This window comes from Glycine soja, chromosome 16 (genome assembly GCF_004193775.1).
Source record: "Glycine soja cultivar W05 chromosome 16, ASM419377v2, whole genome shotgun sequence".
NCBI lineage: Eukaryota > Viridiplantae > Streptophyta > Magnoliopsida > Fabales > Fabaceae > Glycine > Glycine soja.
The window spans coordinates 17,682,697-17,703,210 of NC_041017.1; the positions used below are offsets into that span (position 1 = coordinate 17,682,697).

Below are 20,514 nucleotides of genomic sequence, written 5' to 3' on the forward strand. Positions count from 1 at the left end.
CATTTAATTAAAGGTTGTCGTCTCTTGTGACGGACGCGTGGGGTGCTAATACCTTCCCCGTGCGTAAATACAACTTCCGAACCTTTCACTTAAAGTTCGTAGATCACGTCTTTTCCGGTTTTTCCGACTTTTTCCTCAAATAAACATTGGTGGCGACTCCGCGCGTATTCCTTTCTTGGAACACGCTCCCGCGAGCCCCGCGTCGCCTTCCCGCTGAAGGGTAGGTTGCGACAATTGGCGACTCCACTGGGGACTATTTTTTTAGAGTTAGGCCATTTAATCTTGTGCAAATGTTTCATCATGACTTTCTCCTTTGTTGGTTTCCCTTTATTTTTCTTATGTTCTTTGTATATAACTCTTTGATGCTTTTAGTGTGTTTCAAAATGTATGCATGAGGTAAATATTTATTCATTTGATGCACACAAACACCAACACTATTTGTACACATTGTGAGTTGAAAAAGGGCCCTATAACCGGGTTCATGGGAACATAAGGAGTGGAGGTGAATCTGTGATCATGCTAGGTCTCCGACTTGCTTGATTACAGTGAACCCTCATCTAGAATTTTTCTCTTTGAAAACATATTGTTGCTAGTAGTCCCTACTGCCGCAATATGTTCTTCGAAGGGAATGATACCTCTAGAGACCATCAAGAGAGATATGACCACCTTGGGAATTATCACTAAAAGCCTTTTTAGCTCTCTCCCATATACGCCCCTTAAATAGGGGCACGGAGCAAACACGCTGCGTGCCATTTTTCCACTGCCATGCATAAGTTTCATGTACCCTTTTTATACTTTGTGAATATTGTCATACTATGTTGTGCCTTTCGCATATGCGTCACACACGGATTCTGTCTAGATCCCCTCTCTTTAACAAACCAACGGAGGGTTCGTATCACCTTCTTAAATACATACGTTGGGCACTTTGCTACCCCAAGATGTTGTATCTAAAAAGGAGACAATTTCCCGGGCTCCCGTATTCGTAAATTGCATTTGTGTCATATGCATTTCTTCATGCATTCATCCATTTCCACCCATGATAGATGTTGGAGTTTTGATTCGCGCCGATTTTTGTTCACTTTAGTAAAACATGGGATCAAGTCAAATGCCTTCGCTTAAAAAGAGGTTTTATCAAGTCAAGGTCAAAAGCCTAGGGATCACCAGTCTAAAAGAGTTAGGGCAGTTGATGGGTCAGCTCCAGCGGCAAGCTTTTCGCAAACTTACGGTAAAATCTGGGACCTAGCCATGGTAGAAGTCTCTACAGAGGCCATTTCCTCCCTCGTCCAGTATTATGATCAGCCGTTGAGGTGCTTCACCTTTGGGGACTTCCAGCTGTCACCCATGGTGGAAGAATTTGAAGAGATCCTAGGATGCCCTCTAGGGGGGAGGAAACCATACCTCTTCACAGGGTTCTATCCCTCATTAGCTAGAATTTCCAAGATAGTCCAAATCTCGGCGCAGGAATTAGACCACAGGAAGCAAGTCGAAAATGGGGTGGTCGGAATACCGAGAAAATATTTGGAGGTAAAAGCAAGAATCTTGGCAGGTAAAGGAGAGTGGGCCCCGTTCATAGATATTCTTGCACTGTTGATTTTCGGGGGAGTCCTCTTTCTGAATGTGGATGGGTTGGTAGACCTGGCCGCGATCGACGCTTTTCTCGCCTATCATAACCACAAGGAAAGCCCGGTTGTCACTATGCTAGCCGACCTATATGACACCTTCGACCGAAGATGTGAAAAGAGTAATGCAAGGATTGTCTGTTGTACTTCAGCTCTTTATTTATGGTTAGTTTCGCACCTTTTTCGCCAAGAGGTGAGGCATGCTTGTCCGTTAGAAAGCCACCGTTCATGCATAGAGAAAGGAAGGGCAAATTGGGATCAACTCTTAGCAAGCAAAGAAGGAGCATCTGTCAACTGGTTCCCTCGATGGAAGGAAGGAAGGACCGGAGTTCTTATTTCATGCAGAGGATTTCCAAATGTTCCCTTGATGGGGACGAGGGGTTGCATCAGCTACAATCCCGTTCTTGCTATAAGACAACTTGGCTATCCTATGAGAGGAGCACCACTAGAGGAAGAGATCGTGCCTGTCATTTCACGAGGTTTCAATAAGACCAACGTGGAGACACTTCAGAAGGTCCGCAAGGCATGGGAGGTGTTGCAAAAGAAGGACAAGGAACTCAGAGGCAGTAACAATGGGCCCATCGGTGGCTATCATAAGTGGTTAAAAGCCCACGTGCAAGGTTTAGATTGGCTCCCGAGTTTGAGAACTGCTAAGAGGGAGGAAGATGAGGCACCGAAGGAAGACGAAGAGGTGCATGCCCTTAGGACAGAACTCAAGCAAACTCAAATGGTCAAAGAAAGGTTCAAATCAGCAGCTCTTAATATCCGAAAGGAGAATGCCGAACTGAGAGATGTAAATATGGCTACCACCAAGGCTTTGGAACAAGAGACCAAGAGGGCTCATTGGGAAGAACACGGCCGGAACAAGTTCCGAGGGGCTCTGTGGGGCAGTAACAGCGAGCTTAAACTCCGAAGAGAGGAAAGGGACCAATCGCGAGTAGACAGTTTGATCTTGAAAGATGAATTGAAGGCTTGCTCGAGGTCCAAGAGAAGTTTGTCTCAGCGGTTGTGCGAGACAGAGACCAACATGTTAGCTATCATCACCAAGTATCAAGAAGAACTAAGCCTAGCCACAGCCCACTAGCATAGGGTGGCGGATGAGTATGCCCAAGTGTACACAGAAAAGGAGGCTAGAGGAAGGGTGATAGACTCGTTACACCAAGAGGCAACCATGTGGATGGACCGATTTGCTTTTACCTTGAACGGGAGTTAAGAACTTCCCCGATTGCTAGCCAAGGCCAAAGCAATGGCGGACATCTACTCCGCCCCCGAGGAGATCCACGGGCTTCTCAGCTATTGTCAGCATATGATAGACTTAATGGCCCATATAATTAGGAACCGCTAGGGAATTTGTATTGTCACTCAAATCTTGACTAGTCATAACCTTTTTGAATAAAATGAGGTTATCCCATGTTTCTACTCCAAAAAGTCGATGCGAATAAAATCACTCCTGCATTTTATATCTGAACATGCATTCATAATTTTTTGCCTACTCCTCACGTTTGGTTTTTCTAGGAAGAACACCATAACTAAACGCGCCACAAGGCATCCCTATTGCACCAGATCCAAATCTAGAACGATGGGTGATCAAGAGGAGACACAGGAACAGATGAAAGCCGACATGTTGGCTCTGAAAGAGCAAATGGCTTCCATGATGGAGGCCATGTTAGGAATGAGGCAACTCACAAGATTTACGTTGACACGTGGAGATTTATGGCCCAACAAGCCCGTTGACACGCAGAGATTTACGTCATCTTCCGCGCTCACAAGATCTATCATACTGACATTTGAGTCACGCTGACGGGTGGAAATACCCGAGTGGTTATCCGTATAAACATTCTTTTGCTATCTATAAGACAGAAAGCCTGATAGCATGTAGAGACTAACGTCGTCTTCTGCACCCTTCATCAATCGCGGCCTAACAAGCCCGTTGACATCTGGAGATTTACGTCATCTTCCGCGCTCACAAGATCTGTCATACTGACATTTGAGTCACGCTGACAGGCGGAGATACCCAAGTGGTTATCCATATAAACTTTCTTTTGCTATCTCTAAGACTCAAAGCATGATAGCAAGCTAAGTGGGTAAACGCGTAGAAATAGATTCTGCGCCCTTTATCATTCAGATTTCGCAAGTTGGGTGATAAACGCGCAAAGACAAATTCTGCACCCTTTGTCATTCTGCACACCTTTTCGCCACCCAGGCTCGATCGTGTCCAGCAAATGCAGAGACAAATTATGGTCATTCTACGTTTTGTATCAACCAAGAGGAACAAGTTCGACAGTATCAGGATAATGTGTCGGTATTGATCATTTTTTAATTTTTTGCAGGTTCCGCTGGCAGGAAGGTTCACTAGCCGAAAGGTGTTTCGCTCGAACGAAATTAGTGTCTTATCTTTACTTCCCTTTTATCTCCAATAAAAGACAAGTAAAGAGGGGCAACTGTCATACCCTAATTTCGTCCGGGGACCTTTGCTTGGTGGCATGCAACTTTCATTTGACCATTTTGATGTACTTGGCACCCATCGTTAGGCAATTCGTGAAGTTCTGTGACATGCCGGAACTCAAAAGGAAGCATCGTTGCACAATTCGTGAGGTTGCGTAACATTCCGTAGGTCAAAAGGGGGATGATTATGTAATCCGCAAGGTTCCGTAACATTACGGAAAGAAGACAAGTATCCTTACGAAATTCGTAAGTTTCCGTAACTTTACGGAAAAAGAATCACAAAAAAAAGGGCAGGGGTGTATTTAGTAAAAGTGGGGGTGCAAATAGCAACCAAGCCCACTTGGGCCCTCCAGAAGATTCCTCCAGAAGGCGGTTGCTTCTGGAGGAAGTCACCTTGCTCGCCTGGGCGAGCTGGGTGGCAAGCATCTCCCCCATTTTCCTATAAATAGGGGGAGAAATGAAACGGAATTTCGTTCAACCCTTCTGGTAATTCAAGAATCACTTGAAATTAGTGAAAAAAATTGGTTCCGTGAAGAAAATCCGAGCCGAGGCGCTTCCGTAAGATTTCCGTAACGTTTCCGTGGGGATTTTCGCGAAGATTTTCAGCCATTCTTCGACGTTCTTCGTTCGTTCTTCATTGTTCTTCGCTCTTCAATCGGTAAGTTCTCGAAACCGAACTTTTCAATTCATTCTATGTACCCTTAGTGGTCCTCATTTGTTTCTACGGGCTTTTATTTTCATTTCATTTACTTTCCGTACCCCCTTTTGACGTGCTTTAGTCATTTGCTTAAGTCATTTTCTCATCTAATCAAAAAATAAAATAAATTTCCACCAATCGTTTGAATTGAAATATCCGTTAATTTCTATTAAAATGAAATCCGACCGTTCGGTCATGTCATAACTACGTTGGAAACCAAAAAAAGGGTAAAATAATAATATAATAATCAAAAATATCTTTTAGTAAAATAAATCAAAAAGAATCAATCGGACATTTTCCTTTGGGATTTCTCTTTCTTAATCGAATCGATTAATAAACATAGTGAAACTAAGGCTAAAATCAATTCATAAACCAAACTTTTGACGTTGCCTAAAAGAGCCATTTTCAAAGGTCCAAAGCCTTGAAATGATCTTTTCCGCTTTTATCGATTAAAGTGTAAATTTCAAAAGGGCTAAAATCAACATGTAGCTTTATTACCTCTTTCAAAAATAAAGAGAACATTAATGGTCCAATGCCTTAATGTCTTCTCTCTTTTCAAAAGAATCGAAAGTTTGTTTAACGGTCCAACGCCTTAAATAACCTTTCATTCAAAAAAACATATCTTGCAAAAAGGATAAAGACAACTTAACGAAACATTTTGTTCACAAAGAACTACGTAGGTCTGATTTCCTTATCGCAATTAAGGAATACGTAGGAGCAAGGGAAACCCCCTCGTCGACCGCAAAAAGATAAAATGTATATAAAGTACAAAAAGAAATAAAGACGTAAAAGGGAACATAAAATTGAAGTCATGTTTGCACATTTAATTAAAGGCTGTCGTCTCTTGTGACGGACGCGTGGGGTGCTAATACCTTCCCCGTGCGTAAATACAACTCCCGAACCTTTCACTTAAAGTTCGTAGATCACGTCTTTTCCGGTTTTTCCAACGTTTTCCTCAAATAAATGTTGGTGGCGACTCCGCGCGTATTCCTTTCTTGGAACACGCTCCCGCGAGCCCCGCGTCGCCCTCCCGCCGAAGGGTAGGTTGCGACAAAAGACATAAACATAAAAAAGGGGAAAATAAAAAAATTTTGAAGTCATCTTTGCACACTTGATTAAAGGTTGTCGTCCCTTGTGACGGATGCGTGGGGTGCTAATACCTTCCCCGTGCGTAAATACAACTCCCGAACCTTTCACACTTAAAGTTCGTAGACCACACCTTTTTGGTTTTTCCGACGTTTTCCTCGAATAAACGTTGGTGGCGACTCTGCGCATTTTTCTCCCATGGAAGACGCACCCGTGAGTCTCGCCTCGCCCTCCCGCCGAAGGGTAGGTTGCGACAACATGTTATCTTTGATTTGATAGGAAATGATTTGCAAATTCAAGTCATGACATATCTATGGTTCGGAATTAGGATGAAACACTTGCCTGTGTGAGATTTATACACTGAGCGATTTTCCTCTATTTTTGTTGGACATACTATTTCTTCTAAATGATCGTTTAGAAACGAAATGCTAATATCCTAAATCTCATTTTGTGGTTATGAGAAAATTTTATCAGCATGCTTTCCTTCCCCAATAGACACATGGTTTTTCTTCAAAAAATATATGTTGCTCTGATCGGTTGGAGGTTTGTTTCTTTCCTAAACATGTTCGCATTTTAGTGAAAGAACACCGAGACTATTGCAGTCCCTTTTGCTATTTGGAGACAATCAAGTTCGATAGCACATAGAGACCAACAAGGTCGTCTGCACCCTTTGTCAAAGACTCAATGTCTTTCGACTGAGACTACTTTAGTCTCCCTGTTGCAATCTGGAGACAATTAAGTCCGATAGCATGCAGAGACCAACACGATCGTCTGCACCCTTTGTCGAAGACTCAATGTCTTTCGACCGAGACTACTTTTGTCTCCCTTTCGTCATCCAGAGACAATCAAGTCCAATGACATGCAGAGACCAATGTGGTCGTCTGCTCGCTTTGTCGAAGACTCAATGTCTTTCGATCAAGACTACTTTAGTCTCCCCTTCATCATCCAGAGACAATCAAGTCCTATGACATGCAGAGACCAATGTGGCCCTCTACTTATTTTGTCAAAGACTCAATGTATTTCGACCGAGACTACTTTAGTCTCCCCTTCGTCATCCAGAGACAATCAAGTTGGATGACACGCAGAGACCAATGTGGTCGTCTGCTTGTTTTGTCGAACACTCAATGTCTTTCGATTGAGACTACTTTAGTCTCCCCTTCATCATCCAGGGACAAGCAAGTCCGATGGTACGCAGAGACAGATTATGGTCATCTGCACCCTTTGCTATCTAGAGACAATTAAGTACGATAGCACGCAGAGACAAATATGGTCATCTGCCCCCTTTGGTCAAAGACTCAATGTCTTTCGACCGAGACTATTACAGTCTACCCTTTGCTATCTAGAGACAAACGAGTCCAATGGCATGCGGAGACCATATTGGTCACCCGCTTTCGTTGTTTCGAGACTATCAAAGTCCCCTTATCATCCGGAGACAAGCAAGTCCGATGGTATGCGGGGATGATGGTGGTCATCCGTTTCTAATGGTTTTTTGAGATTGTTACAGTTCCCTTTGCTATCCGGAGACAATCAAGTCTGATAGCATGCAGAGACAAACATAGTCATCTGTTTCCCTTGTTGAAAGACCCAATGTCTGTCGACCAAAGCTACTGAAGTCTCCCCTGCTATCCCGAGACAAGCAAGTTTGATAGCATGCGGAGATCATCACAGTTATCCATTTCCATCGATTTCAAGGCACCAAGGCTTTTGCTGATGCGCCTAATCTCTTATGCTCTCTCTTTTGACAGGTTTCGCTGATTGAGCTAATGGTCGGTCGGGTGGAAATTCGGCTCGAACGAAATTAGTGTCTTATATATACTTCCCTTTTATCTCCAATAAAAGATAAGTAAAGAGGGGCAACTGTCATACCCTAATTTCGTTCGGGGAAAATTATTTGTCGACATGCGGATTTTTGTCGATCACGTTAAGCTGCTTAAAGCCATTTACCGCATGATCTGTAAGATTTCGTGATGTTTCGGAGGGAGATGAGCAAAAAACTCAAAATTGGGGTGAAAAGAACAATTTAGAGGGGTGTTCTTCAGCCCTGGGCCCATCTAGGCCCATTAGAAAGCTTCAACATGAAGCAACCAACTCGCCCAGGCGAGCTGGGTGACAACCTCCCCCATTTTTTTCTATAAATGGACCTGGGGGCTGAGGGGAAGGGGTTCAACACCCTTGGTATTCAGATTTCACTTAAAATTATTGAGGAGAAGAAGAAAAAAAAAAGGAGAAAATCAAGGCCGAGGAGCTTCCGTAACGCTTCCGTGACCAATTTCGTGAACCTTCTACTCCGTTCTTCGTCGTTCTTCATCATTTGTCGATCTTCAACCAGTTAGTTTTTGATTTCGAAACTTTGAATTCATTCTATGCACCCTTAGGGGTCCATTTTTGCTTTGTATGTTTTCATCTTCATCTTGTCTACTTTCGGTATTCTTTTTATTCATTTTAAGGGAGTTTTGACCGATCGTTTAAGCCGTAAATTACAACACCTTAGAAACTATCTTCATACTCCTATATGACAATGCATGCTGTACACACAGACAGACTAAGGATAATAAGCAACAATCAATACAAATGTCACTCAATAAGTAGTTGGGCATGTAAAAGTCAAAACACATCTTAGTCTTGATCTTCATGTTGCTCCCCTTATCTCTAACAGAAACCACTTTACTTGTTGTACTGCAAAAACAATATTTTTGTTGTTGATAACCTAAATAAAATCGCTGCTCCTGCTAGTGTTGAATTTCTTTTGCAGGTGTTAGACCCTAATTTTTTCGGGGACTATCATTCACCGATGTTTTGATTCTCGCTAGCCGAACTGCGCTATTCGACACTAGTTACCACACAACACAAGGGATCGTTCAATGTTTGACCAGGAATGCAAAAGATACCAAAAAGGAGGGGCAAAAGGGTCTTTTTACCTAGTTTTTTGGACCCTGGCTCGCCTGGGCCTTCAGGAGACTTCAGCCTGAAGGAACTAGCTCGCCTGGGCGAGCCAGTTACTTCAGGTGTAAGTCTTGGCTCGCTTGGGCGAGCTGCCATGGTCCCAAATGCCTTTTTTGATATAAATAGGCATGAATGGGAGCTGGGGAAGGGGTGCCAGCATTCAATAGTGAAGGAAATTGGGAGAATAAGGAAAGAAGAAGAAAGAAAAAGAAACGAGGTCGAGGCGCTACCAAATCGCGATTGTGATCAACCTCTACATCGTTCCTTGTTTGGTGTTCTTCGTGCTACCATCGGTTAGTTTTGTTTTTGAGGATTGAATGTGATCTATGTACCCTTAGGGGTCCCCCTTGTTGTTTTGTGCACATTCATCTTCTCCATTTATCCTCGTCTATCTCTTTTTCTTTATAAAGTTCAATCTTAACTGATCACTAAGTGTTGTAAAGTTATCTTTAAAAAAGATTGAAGGTTAATAAACAAAACCAAGATAAAACCAACTTATAACTAATTTCTTTTTATCAAATATCACTTGAGATCGTTTCAAGGTCCAACGCCTTAATGACTCTCTCCTCTTTTCAAAATTCAAAAGATCGTTTCAAGGTCCAACGCCTTAACGACTCTCTCCGCTTTTCAAAGTTTAAAACATCGTTTCAAGGTCCAACGCCTTAAACGACTTTAGTTCACAATTAAAATCAATCTTTCGAAAAACATAAAATCAATTTAACACACCAACTTTTAGACTTAAAGAACTATGTATGTTTGAATTCCTCATCGCCCCTGAGGGTACGTAGGAGCAAGGGCAACACCCTTGTCGACCCTAAAAAAATAATAAACATTAAAAGGAAAAATACATATTTTTGAAGTCACGTTGAGCAAGGGCAACACCCGTGTTGAATTTTTAAAGGCTGTCGTCCCCTGTGAAAGGTGCTTGGGGTGCTAATACCTTCCCCATGCGTAAACAACTCCCAAACCCTTATTTTCAAAGTTCACAGACCTCTTTCTGGTTTTTCTAACATTTTTCTCGAATAAACGTTGGTGGCGACTCTGCTCGTTTTCTCCCTAGGAGACACTTTGGCTTATCTATTTTGCCTTCGTCGTCCCGTCGTAGAGTAGGTTGCGACAAATGGCGAGTCCACTAAGGACGTTAGAGAGTTAGGCCATTTAATCAATGTGCAATGTTTTTATCGTGACTTCTTCTTTATTTATATTCCCTTTCCGCTTTTATCTTTTATTTTGTCCATATTTGTATATAACCTTTGCTATGTTGTTGTGTTTGGTGTGTGTCTGTCTATCTATTACATTCAGTTTGAAATATTTTTCTATGCACACATGGCACCTACACCTCGAACACACATTGAGATATTAGGCCCTATACCCGGGTCTATGTGAGCTGTCGCAACGTGCCCTTCGCGGGCGAGCGAGGGCGAGGCTCACGGGTGCGCTTTCCAAAGGAGGAAAGATGCGCGGAGTCGCCACCAACGTTTATTTGTGGAAAACGTTGGAAAAACCGAAGGAAACCGGTCAAAATGAAAATTCTAAGTTCGGGAGTTATATTTACGCTTAAGGAAGGTATTAGCACCTCTCACATTTGTCTCGAAAGACAACAACCTATTTTTTAGAATTGTGGAATTGTGGAATTGTGTTATCTTAACTTTTATTTCTTTTTTATTTTTTGAGGTCGACAAAAGCGGGGCTCTTGCTCCTACGTACCCTCCATCAAAGAGGAAATCAGACCTACGTAGTTCTTCCTTATGCGTGAATCAAGTTATTCTTTTTACTTGAGGGGTGATCATTTTAAGGCGTTGGACCTTAAAAATGATCCTTTTTTACTTAGTAAGAAACTGACATGATAAACTTTCAAAAACCTATTTTTGTGGACGAGCTTGACTAGGCGAGTTGATTTTAGCCTTAGTTCCACTTTAGTTATTAGTCAATTCAATTAAGAATGAGAAGTCCCAAAGAGAAAACGTCCGATTGATCTTACGCTTTTATTTTACTAAAAGGTATTTTTTGATTATTATATTATTATTTTACCTCTTTTTTGATTTCCAACGTGGTTACGGCACGACCGAACGGTCGGAATTCGTTTTAACCAAAATTAACGGATGATAGAATTCAAACGATCGGTGGAAGTTTATTTTATTTTTAGATTAAGCAAGAAATGACTTAAATAAATGGCTTAAGCACGTCAAAAGGGGGTATAAAAAGTAAATGAAGACGAGAATAAAAATACATGAAACAAAATGTGGACCACCACGGGTACATAAAATGAATTGAAAAGGTTGGTTTGAGGTACTTACCCGTTGAAGACTGAAGAAAACGAAGAACGAACGATGAATCTTGAAGAACGGTCGAGAATCTTCGCGTAATTACTCACAGAAACGTTACGGAAGCGCCTCGGCTTGGATTTTCTTCACGGAAATAATTTTCCTTAGCAAATTCGAGAGAGAGAGAAGTGCCTAAGGGGCTGAACCCTTTTCTTCTTCACTTCTCCCCCTATTTATAGCAAAATAGGGGAGAAGCTTGCCGCCCAGCTCGCCCAGGCGAGCTCAGCTCGCCCAGGCGAGCAAGGTTGCTTCCTCCAGAAGCAACAGCCTTCTGGAGGAATCTTTTGGAGGGCCCAAGTGGGCCTGGTTGCTATTTGCACCCTCCTGTTTACTAAATGCACCCCCCTTTCTATTTTTTTGTAATTCTTTTTCCGTAACGTTACGAAACTTTACGAATTTCGTAACCATACTTTTTTTCCTTCCGCAAGGTTACAAATCCTTACGGATTATGTATTTACTCTTTTTTAGCTTTCGAAGAAGTTACGGAAACTCACGGATTGCGCAAAAACACCTCTTTTCGATTCCCGCCACATTACGGAATTTCACGAATCACGCAAGCCTGCTTCCTTTCGATTTCTGAGACGTCTCGGGACTTCATTTATTGCATGTCATTAAGTAATAATCCCCGAACGAAATTGGGTATGACAGTTGCCCCTCTTTACTTACCTCTCATCGGAGATAAGAGGAAAGCAAAGATAGGACACTGATTTCGTCCGTCCTGCCCTTTCTGTGATGACGACTCTCGTCTCCACTCCTTCTTTTTTCTTCTGCACAAAACAAAATACAAACAACAACAAAGAACAACGAACATAATATACACATATACACATACACATATTTGACGAAGGAACCAATCCGGAAAAAAACAGAATAACGTGTTTCCCAGTCACCAGAGACTACGCGCTTGATAATGGAGAACACATGAACAGCGCTAGGCAATGACATTCATGGTGCTCCGAACAAAGGGTGAGAATGGAGGATTGCCTTGAGGGTCCGCACTTAGGCATTCATGAAACTCAGCTCCAAATTCGAAAGTGGAGGACACCTGAACAACCCTAAGCAATAACATTCATGTGGCTCCGGAAAAGGGTGAGAATGGAGGATTGCCTTGAGGGTCCTCTCTTAGGAAATCATGGAACATAGCTCCAAACTCGAAAGTGGAGAACACATGAACAACCCTAAGCAATAACATTCATGTGGCTCCGACAAAGGGTGAGAATGGAGGATTGCCTTGAGGGTCCTCTCTTAGGCAATCATGGAACACAACTCCAAACTCGAAAATGGAGGACACATGAATGACAACGCAATTCATTCATGTGGCTCCGAAAAAAGGGTGAGAATGGAGGATTGCCTTGAGGGTCCTCACTTAGGCAATCATGGAACATAGCTCCAAACTCAAAAGCGGAGGACACATGAACAACCCTAAGCAATAACATTCATGTGGCTTCGAAAAAGGGTGTTGGCGGGACCGAACGGTCCACCTGGTTTTTCCACCTAAAAGGATAACATGCTTTTTGCAAAGAAAAATAAATCATTCGCGAGAGCACCACATCTTAGAGAAACAATATACTTGTGCCAAGGGTAATCTTCCTTGTAACCGAGAATGAAGGGTAGGATGTCAACTTCTAGCTTTCAAATGAACACGCAAGGGAAACATCGGGCTAAGCTGAAAATAAATCACTCATAGTGTATAAAACTCACAAGGCAAGTGTCTTATCCTATTCCCAAACCATAACTACACCAGGACTCTATTTTGCACACGACTTCCTATCGAATCATAAATCAAACGTACGATCACGGACCAATAGGATTTTCTCGAGGTCAGTGTTTTTGGAGAGGAATCTGGGTGTTTTGGTCTTTTCCTCTTTGTTCATGTGGGGTGGGATATTGCCAGTCAAGAATGATTCTGAGTGGCAATCTGGCTTTTGGAGACTTTCTATCCTCTTTTTTTCATTGATCGAAAATTGCTTCTTTTCCCTTTTTACTTCCTTTCGATCTTTGATCGGGAATCCTTCTTTCCTTTCTTTTGTTCTTTTCTCTATTTTTATTTTTCTCTTTTTCTTTCTTTCCATTTCTTCCTTCAATTTTCCTTCCCCATCCCTTTCTTTGGAAAATCGGGTTTTAACATTCCATTCGCTCTCCCTTGAGGAGATTTCACTGTCCTTTGCTTCGGGGGAAAGGAGGAGGATTCTTTTGATAGGCCAAGGTTCAAAGAAGTCTAAGGTTGTGTCTCAATGGGATCTTTTATCGTGGGAACCCCAATCTTGATATCTGGGGCGAGACAAATTTGGGTGTCAAGGTGTCGCTCTCGGCCCGAACTTCCGTACTATTCCATAAGGCACGCGTGACAATGATGATTTGAAAATAACGTGCAAAATTAGTCATGGCTACAGCCAGGGGGGCACTCAAGCATCCCGTTTATGGCATTGTGACACTACGGTTGGGAATTTACACAGACAAACCCAACGTTTCCAAATTATGTTCTTTCATCAGTTCAATGCATTCATCCATCCTTATCTCGGTTCATTCCGGAAAATAAACTCTTAGCATCAGTCCCTTGTTTCCAGAAGATGCATTTGCTCTTTACGAATGATTCATACTTCTTAACTACAACATGTCGATCTTTGTGGTCTTTCTTTCTTTTTACTTTTTGTTTTATTTTTAAATATGTTCACTAAAACTATACACTTGTGGTTCTTTATGAGGAAAAGCTTTCTTTATACATCTACGACAAACTTTTTCTGTACACGCATTAGAACTCTTCTTCTTACGTCACACGGTCTATATACAAACCCTATTTACATTCAAAGATTTTCATTTTTCCCAACACACCCTTATGGTTCACACAAAGGTTTCTTCATATACACTCGTTGCTCACACACACAAGAATTCCTTTCCACGCATCATTTACACACAAGAATCCTTCTATACACATTTCCTTTTACATACATGTATAAATAAAATCCTTTTTCTTTTCTTTATGAACATGACTTTTATTCACAGCGCTTCTTTCTTTTTATTAGGATTTTTGGTTCATTTTATTTTATTATTTTTAGGACGACGTTCCTAAATGAAAAAAACTCTACGCGGTTCCAGCATTTCAACAAACATTATTGACAACAACGAAACAAATACCGACGTAACAACTCAAGTGATATGTATGTACAAAACAAAAGTCAAAACATGAAACAAACGTCAGACCCTTAGTCAAACACAAAATAAGATGACATGTAACAGAAACAAAAAACAAATGGAAACAAAAAGAAATATGGATTAAGAGATCTCCCAATCATGTGGCACCGCTCCCTCCTAAGAAATCAAGTAAATCAGTCATCTCTTCGTCCTCGCGGGCCTCATCTACCTCGTCGGGAGCCTCTGCTGGTGCCCCTACTGGTGCCTCTCCTGCCTAGGCCTCGGGCCAATCTCCAGGCCATGCGACCTCTGCCCTGAACTGGTCCGGATTAGGGCACGGAAAAGAAGTAAAGCCCTGGCTCTGCAGGCTGAGACTCATCTGATAAAGACAATCATGAGTCTGTACATGTGCCCGGTGGTTGGCCGCCTGTTGGCGAACCAAATGCCGCAAATACTGCTCTGTATCAAACAATCCGACTGGACCAGCCTGATGAGGTGGCGGCGCGTCCGCGGCCTGTGGTGCATCACCCTGGACCTGTCTCTGCGTGCAATACTTCTCAATAAAAGTTCGGGTGATGGGCGGCCGAATCACCTTGCTAGGTGTGACGGGGACGCCGAACGACTGACAAAGTCCTGTGATCAAGGCGGGAAATCCCAGGGCCCTGTTGGACTTATCTGGGTCCAGAGGGTGCCTGGTAGGCGTCATACCTGCAAATATATAGATGGCATCAGCGATTAGCTGAGCCACATGAATGCTCATCCGCGTCAGGATGGCGTACACCAGCTGACACTTCGGCAGGGGGAGGTCGGAATTATGGTCGCTGGGCAGGATGTTACTGAGCAGCAAAGTCATCCATATCTGAGTCAGGGTGGTCATGTTGGTGCGCATGATCCGCACCCGTCTCCCGGCAGCAGTTCGGGCAAAATCTTGCCCCGGTATACATAGTAACTGGGCGATGGCCTCCTCATCGAACCCATCGGACCGGTTCCTCCTCTGGCCATACTTGCACTCCTGGCCCTCTTCCAGCACTAAAGGATATCCCAGGAGCTGGCCGATAGCATCTGCATCAAACGGGATCCACTGACCCCTCACCCAGGACCTCATATCACGCACACCCTCCTCTGTTGGCCAAGCATTGGCATAAAATTCGAGGACTATGTCTGGATCAAACTTGGCCATGGGGGTAACCAGTGATGCCCACCGCCGGCGACCTATTTCTTCCTGGAAATCGGTATACTCATCGTCCCTGAGCTGGACGCGTCGCTCCCGGAGAAATGACCATCCCTTGATGGCCTCAAAGCGCTGCTGGTGTTCAGCGCTCCTAAAACGGTGGCTGTCATACTCGGGAGTGGAACTGGTTCCTTCAGCCGCTTTATCCTTCCTAGATCTCTTTGAGGCGAGCTTTCTCGGAGCCATTTCCTGCGAGAACAAATATTTAGAAGTTAGTTTTACAAGATAACGCTTATCTTAACGCAAAAAGGTCATGCTAATCCATCTGATGGAGAATGGACTCATGTAATCCATTTATGCACACGTGTATGTGTAGAAAATGTCCTATTATTATATCAACATACAAGGATATTCAAAACATTCTAGTTACCACACATATACATTTTTTGGAAAGAATACATACATGCATGCTCAAGGTATTGTGCCAAAATTACATATGTTCATATCCTAACTATTTTGCTACCACAAACTACCCACACACATTTGAAGTATTTTATTAACATACAAATTTTTGTTGTTTCATTCATATTTATTTATACATATATGCACATTGGAGAGCCAATCTCACGTCACGCACACACTTGCATTTGAAAAGGAACTTTCATGCCATCTATCTACACTTGAGGGGCAATTCCACATCATATATTCATTTGGGAAGCATTCTTGTGCCATTTTTGGCATGGGTACATTTTTTTTTGAAAGGCTTCTTATGCTACCTATCCACAAATATACATATTTTGAAAGGCATTTTTTACTATTCATTCACTTTGCAAGGTATTTTTATGCCATATATATTTACACACATACCTACACACCATTGAAAAGCATCTCCCACGTTACTTAGGTGCAAAGTGCCAATCATGGGGCAGCCCAAATTCTTACAAACAAGTCCCTATTTTCATGCTTTTCTAATCCTAAAACCAAATTTTGGATTCCTAGCCATAAGCATGTTTCCTTGCATTGAAGCTACAAGTTTGGGTTTCTAAGCTTGGGATCGCATTTGGGCACCTATGTTGACTTTCCTATGCTGTCTCTACATACATAAAACAGCCCCACCATCCCAATTTTGCAAAATCATATTTATATATCATTGGGGCATTTCACCGAGCACTTGGTGGGCGCACGTTTAGACATAAATTGCAAGAGAATGGGAGAAATGTGGCATGCCCCATTGCTTCAGAATACAACCTAGGCCTAAGGCCTTTTCATTCAAATCCTCAATTCAAGAAAACGAGCACCAAAGCAAACCAAAACTGCCTTACAAATATAAGCATGTTCTCACACCAAAATCAATGGGAAGCAAAAACATCAAGGATGGAATACTTACTTGTTGGAGTGAATTGAAACACCAAAAATGAAAGCAAAAGGCAACCAAAAATGGCTTGAGGGGGCAAGAACCGTGAGTCCCGTAAGCCTTCTTTTTTTGAATGAGGGGGGGAAGTTTTTTGAGTGCAGAAAACGTTCCCCTCCCTCGTTTTTTATATTTTGGTGCAGGGGTTGCTCGCCCAGGCGAGCTAACCTGCCATTTTTTTTAAGGGTGCATTAACCATGCCCCCCCTCTCTCTTATGGACTAGAGTTTTGCCTATTCGAGCCTGCTTAAGTTAGAATTAGGCGTTGATTATTTAAAAACAAACATTAGTAGTAAAATACTGCGAATTCAAAGGATACTGGGCTGCCTTGCAGCAACGTTCTCTGCTCGTTTAGCGCTGGGAAGGGGCAACGATTGGTCGGTCGTGACCCCATCCCCACTTGCATCCGTCTCTATGTACCTGCAAGTAGGAAACAAAAATCCGTGGCCAATCGTGTCCAGTCATCGTCTTACCTGGTTGATTTCCGCAGTCAACTTGTCTTGACTTCTAACTATGACCTGAGATGATTCTGCTCCTTGCTATCACAAGATATGCATGTGCATGTGCATGTATGAATGTTTCTAATGCGATGATTTTATTTTAGTGAAGGCTGGTTAGGTTCAATTTTAAATAAGCGTTTGGGGCACCCCATACACTGAGAGAAGAGGGCTCATGCTTATAACAAATCTAAAACACAAAGTTTGAAACCAAAGGGAGGACTAAAACCTCGCCTATCTTTTCCTCTTTTAACAAGAACAAATACAAAGGAAGGGAATCCCTGGAGGAAAATAGGAAGAACAAAAACTCAGAATTAAAAGAAACTGCAATGGTCCCCTCGATTGCCCCAGACCTCAAGCGTAATATCGTTTAACTACATCGGAGTTCACGGGCGAAGGCAATTCCTCGCCATCCATGTGGGTGAGTAATAGAGCACCCCCAGAAAAAGCTCTTTTCACCACGAAAGGTCCTTCATAATTCGGGGCCCACTTGCCTCGATTATCTTTAACAGCGTGGGACATCTTCTTCAGCACGAGGTCCCCCTCGTTGAACTTGCGCGGGCGTACTTTCTTGTCGAATGCGTTCTTTATCCTTCGTTGATACAAACGCCCATGGCTCATGGCGGCCAAACGCTTACCTTCAATAAGGTTAAGTTGGTCGTAGCGTGCTTGAGCCCATTCTAACTCTTCTAGGCCTGACTCCGCCATTATCCTCTGAGAAGGAACCTCTACCTCAAATGGGAGTACTGCCTCCATCCCATAAACCAAGGAATACGGCGTTGCCCCAGTAGACGTTCGCACCGAGGTTCTGTATCCGTGTAGGGCGAAAGGCAACATCTCATGCCAATCTTTGTATGACACTGCCATCTTTTGAACAATTTTCTTAATATTCTTATTCGCAGCCTCTACAGCCCCATTCATCTTTGGCCGATAAGGGGTAGAGTTATGATGCTGGATCTTGAAGTCCTCGCACATCTCCTACATCATCTTATTGTTCAGATTGGTGCCATTGTCAGTGATGATCTTCCTGGGGAGTCCATATCGACAAATCAACTCCTTTTTTATGAATCTAACTACCACATTCCTTGTGACGTTAGTATAAGAGGCTGCTTCGACCCATTTGGTGAAGTAATCTATCGCCACAAGAATGAAGCGGTGACCATTCGACGCTTTGGGTTCTATGGCCCCAATGACATCTATTCCCCACATAGAAAAAGGCCAAGGGGCGGACATAACATTCAAAGGATGTGGCGGAACATTGACGTTGTCCGCGTATGCCTGACATTTATGACATTTCCTGACATGAGCGCAACAATCGCTTTCCATGGTGAGCCAATAATAGCCGGCCCTGAGGATTTTTCTGGCTATAGCATGCCCATTGGCATGTGTCCCAAAGGAACCCTCGTGGATCTCCTCAATCATGAAGTTTGCCTCTTTGGCATCTACGCATCGTAGGAGGGTCATGTCGTGGTTTCGTTTGTATAGGATAGTACCACTTACAAAGAAACCAGTAGCCAATCTCCTCAACGTCCTTTTGTCATTGTCAGAAATCCCTGGTGGGTATTCCTTGTTCTCGGCATACTGTTTGATGTCGAAATACCACGGTTTCCCATCCCACTCTTCCTCTATTGCATAACAATATGCCGGCCTGCCTTGAGATTTGAATTCGATGTATGGCAGATCCCCGTGTGGGGCAAGTTGAAACATGGATGCCAAGGTGGCTAGTGCATCAGCCATTTGATTCTCTTCCCGAGGTATGTGGTGGAAGGAAATGTCGTCAAAGTACTTGGCTAACCTCAAGATGTGAGTTTGATAGGGTATCAACTTCGAATCCCTAGTTTCCCATTCTCCTTTCAACTGGCGTATCACCATAGCTGAGTCTCCATACACCTTGAGTAGTTTTACATCAAAATCAATGGCCGCCTGAACCCCGAGGGCACATGCTTCGTACTCAGTCATATTGTTGGTACAATCAAAACCTAGCCTAGCCGTGAAAGGAATACACTGATCATCCGGGGATACAAGGACTGCCCCTACCCCGTGGCCCAAAGCATTTGATGCCCCATCGAAGCAAACAATCCATTTGTCTAGGTCCTCATGCGTTCGCTTCTCTTCAAACAGGGCCATGATATCCTCATCTGGGAACTCGGGGTGCATCGGCCGATAATCCTGGAGGGGTTGCTAGGCCAAATAATCTACTAAGGCACTTCCCTTTACCGCCTTTTGGGTGACGTAAACGATATCGAATTCAGACAAAAGTACCTGCCACCTAGCGATTCGTCCCGTGAGGGCCGGTTTCTCAAAGATGTATTTCACGGGATCCATTTTGGAAATAAGCCACGTGGTATGGCTGAGCATGTACTGCCTAAGTCGATGTGATGCCCATACCAGCGCACAACATGTCCTTTCCAGCATTGAGTAATTCATCTCACATGCGGTAAACTTCTTGCTCAGATAGTAGATGGCTTGCTCCTTTTTCCCAGAATCATCATGCTGACCCAACACGCACCCCATTGACTCGTCCAACACGGTCATGTACAGGAAAAGAGGTCTTCCTGTTACAGGTGGCATGAGCACCGGGGGATTCACGAGACTCTGTTTGATCTTCTCGAAGGCCTCTTGGCAGTCACTGTTCCATAGGACCGCTTGGTTCTTACGTAACAGCTTAAAAATGGGTTCACAGGTAGGGGTGAGTTGCGAGATAAATCTCGCGATATAATTCAACCTGCCCAAAAATCCCCGAACCTGCTTCTCCGTGCGTGGTTCCGGCATTTCAAGGATGGCCTTCACTTTCTCGGGATCTATCTCTATCCCTTTCTGACTTACGATAAATCCTAGCAGCTTCCCCGACTTTACCCCAAAGGTGCACTTGGTTGGGTTCAGTTTTAATTGGTATTTCCTCAACCTTCCAAATAGCTTACGCAGATTGACAAGGTGTTCATCCTCAGTCCGAGACTTGGCAATCATGTCATCTACGTAGACCTCTATTTCCTTATGCATCATGTCATGGAACAACGCCACCATGGCACGCTGATAGGTTGCCCCAGCGTTTTTCAACCCGAAGGCCATCACTTTATAGCATAATGTCCCCCATAGGGTAACGAAAGTGGTCTTCTCTACATCTTCGGGTGCCATCTTTATTTGATTATATCCCGAGAAACCATCCATAAATGAGAATAGGGCGAATTTG

At 43.2% G+C, this 20,514-nt stretch overlaps 1 pseudogene; it reads right to left on the reverse strand.

Moving 5' to 3' along the window:
• Window positions 1–19,973, reverse strand: part of LOC114389810 — a 63,955-nt pseudogene extending 43,982 nt beyond the window's left edge.
• Window positions 19,974–20,514: the final 541 nt, after the last annotated feature.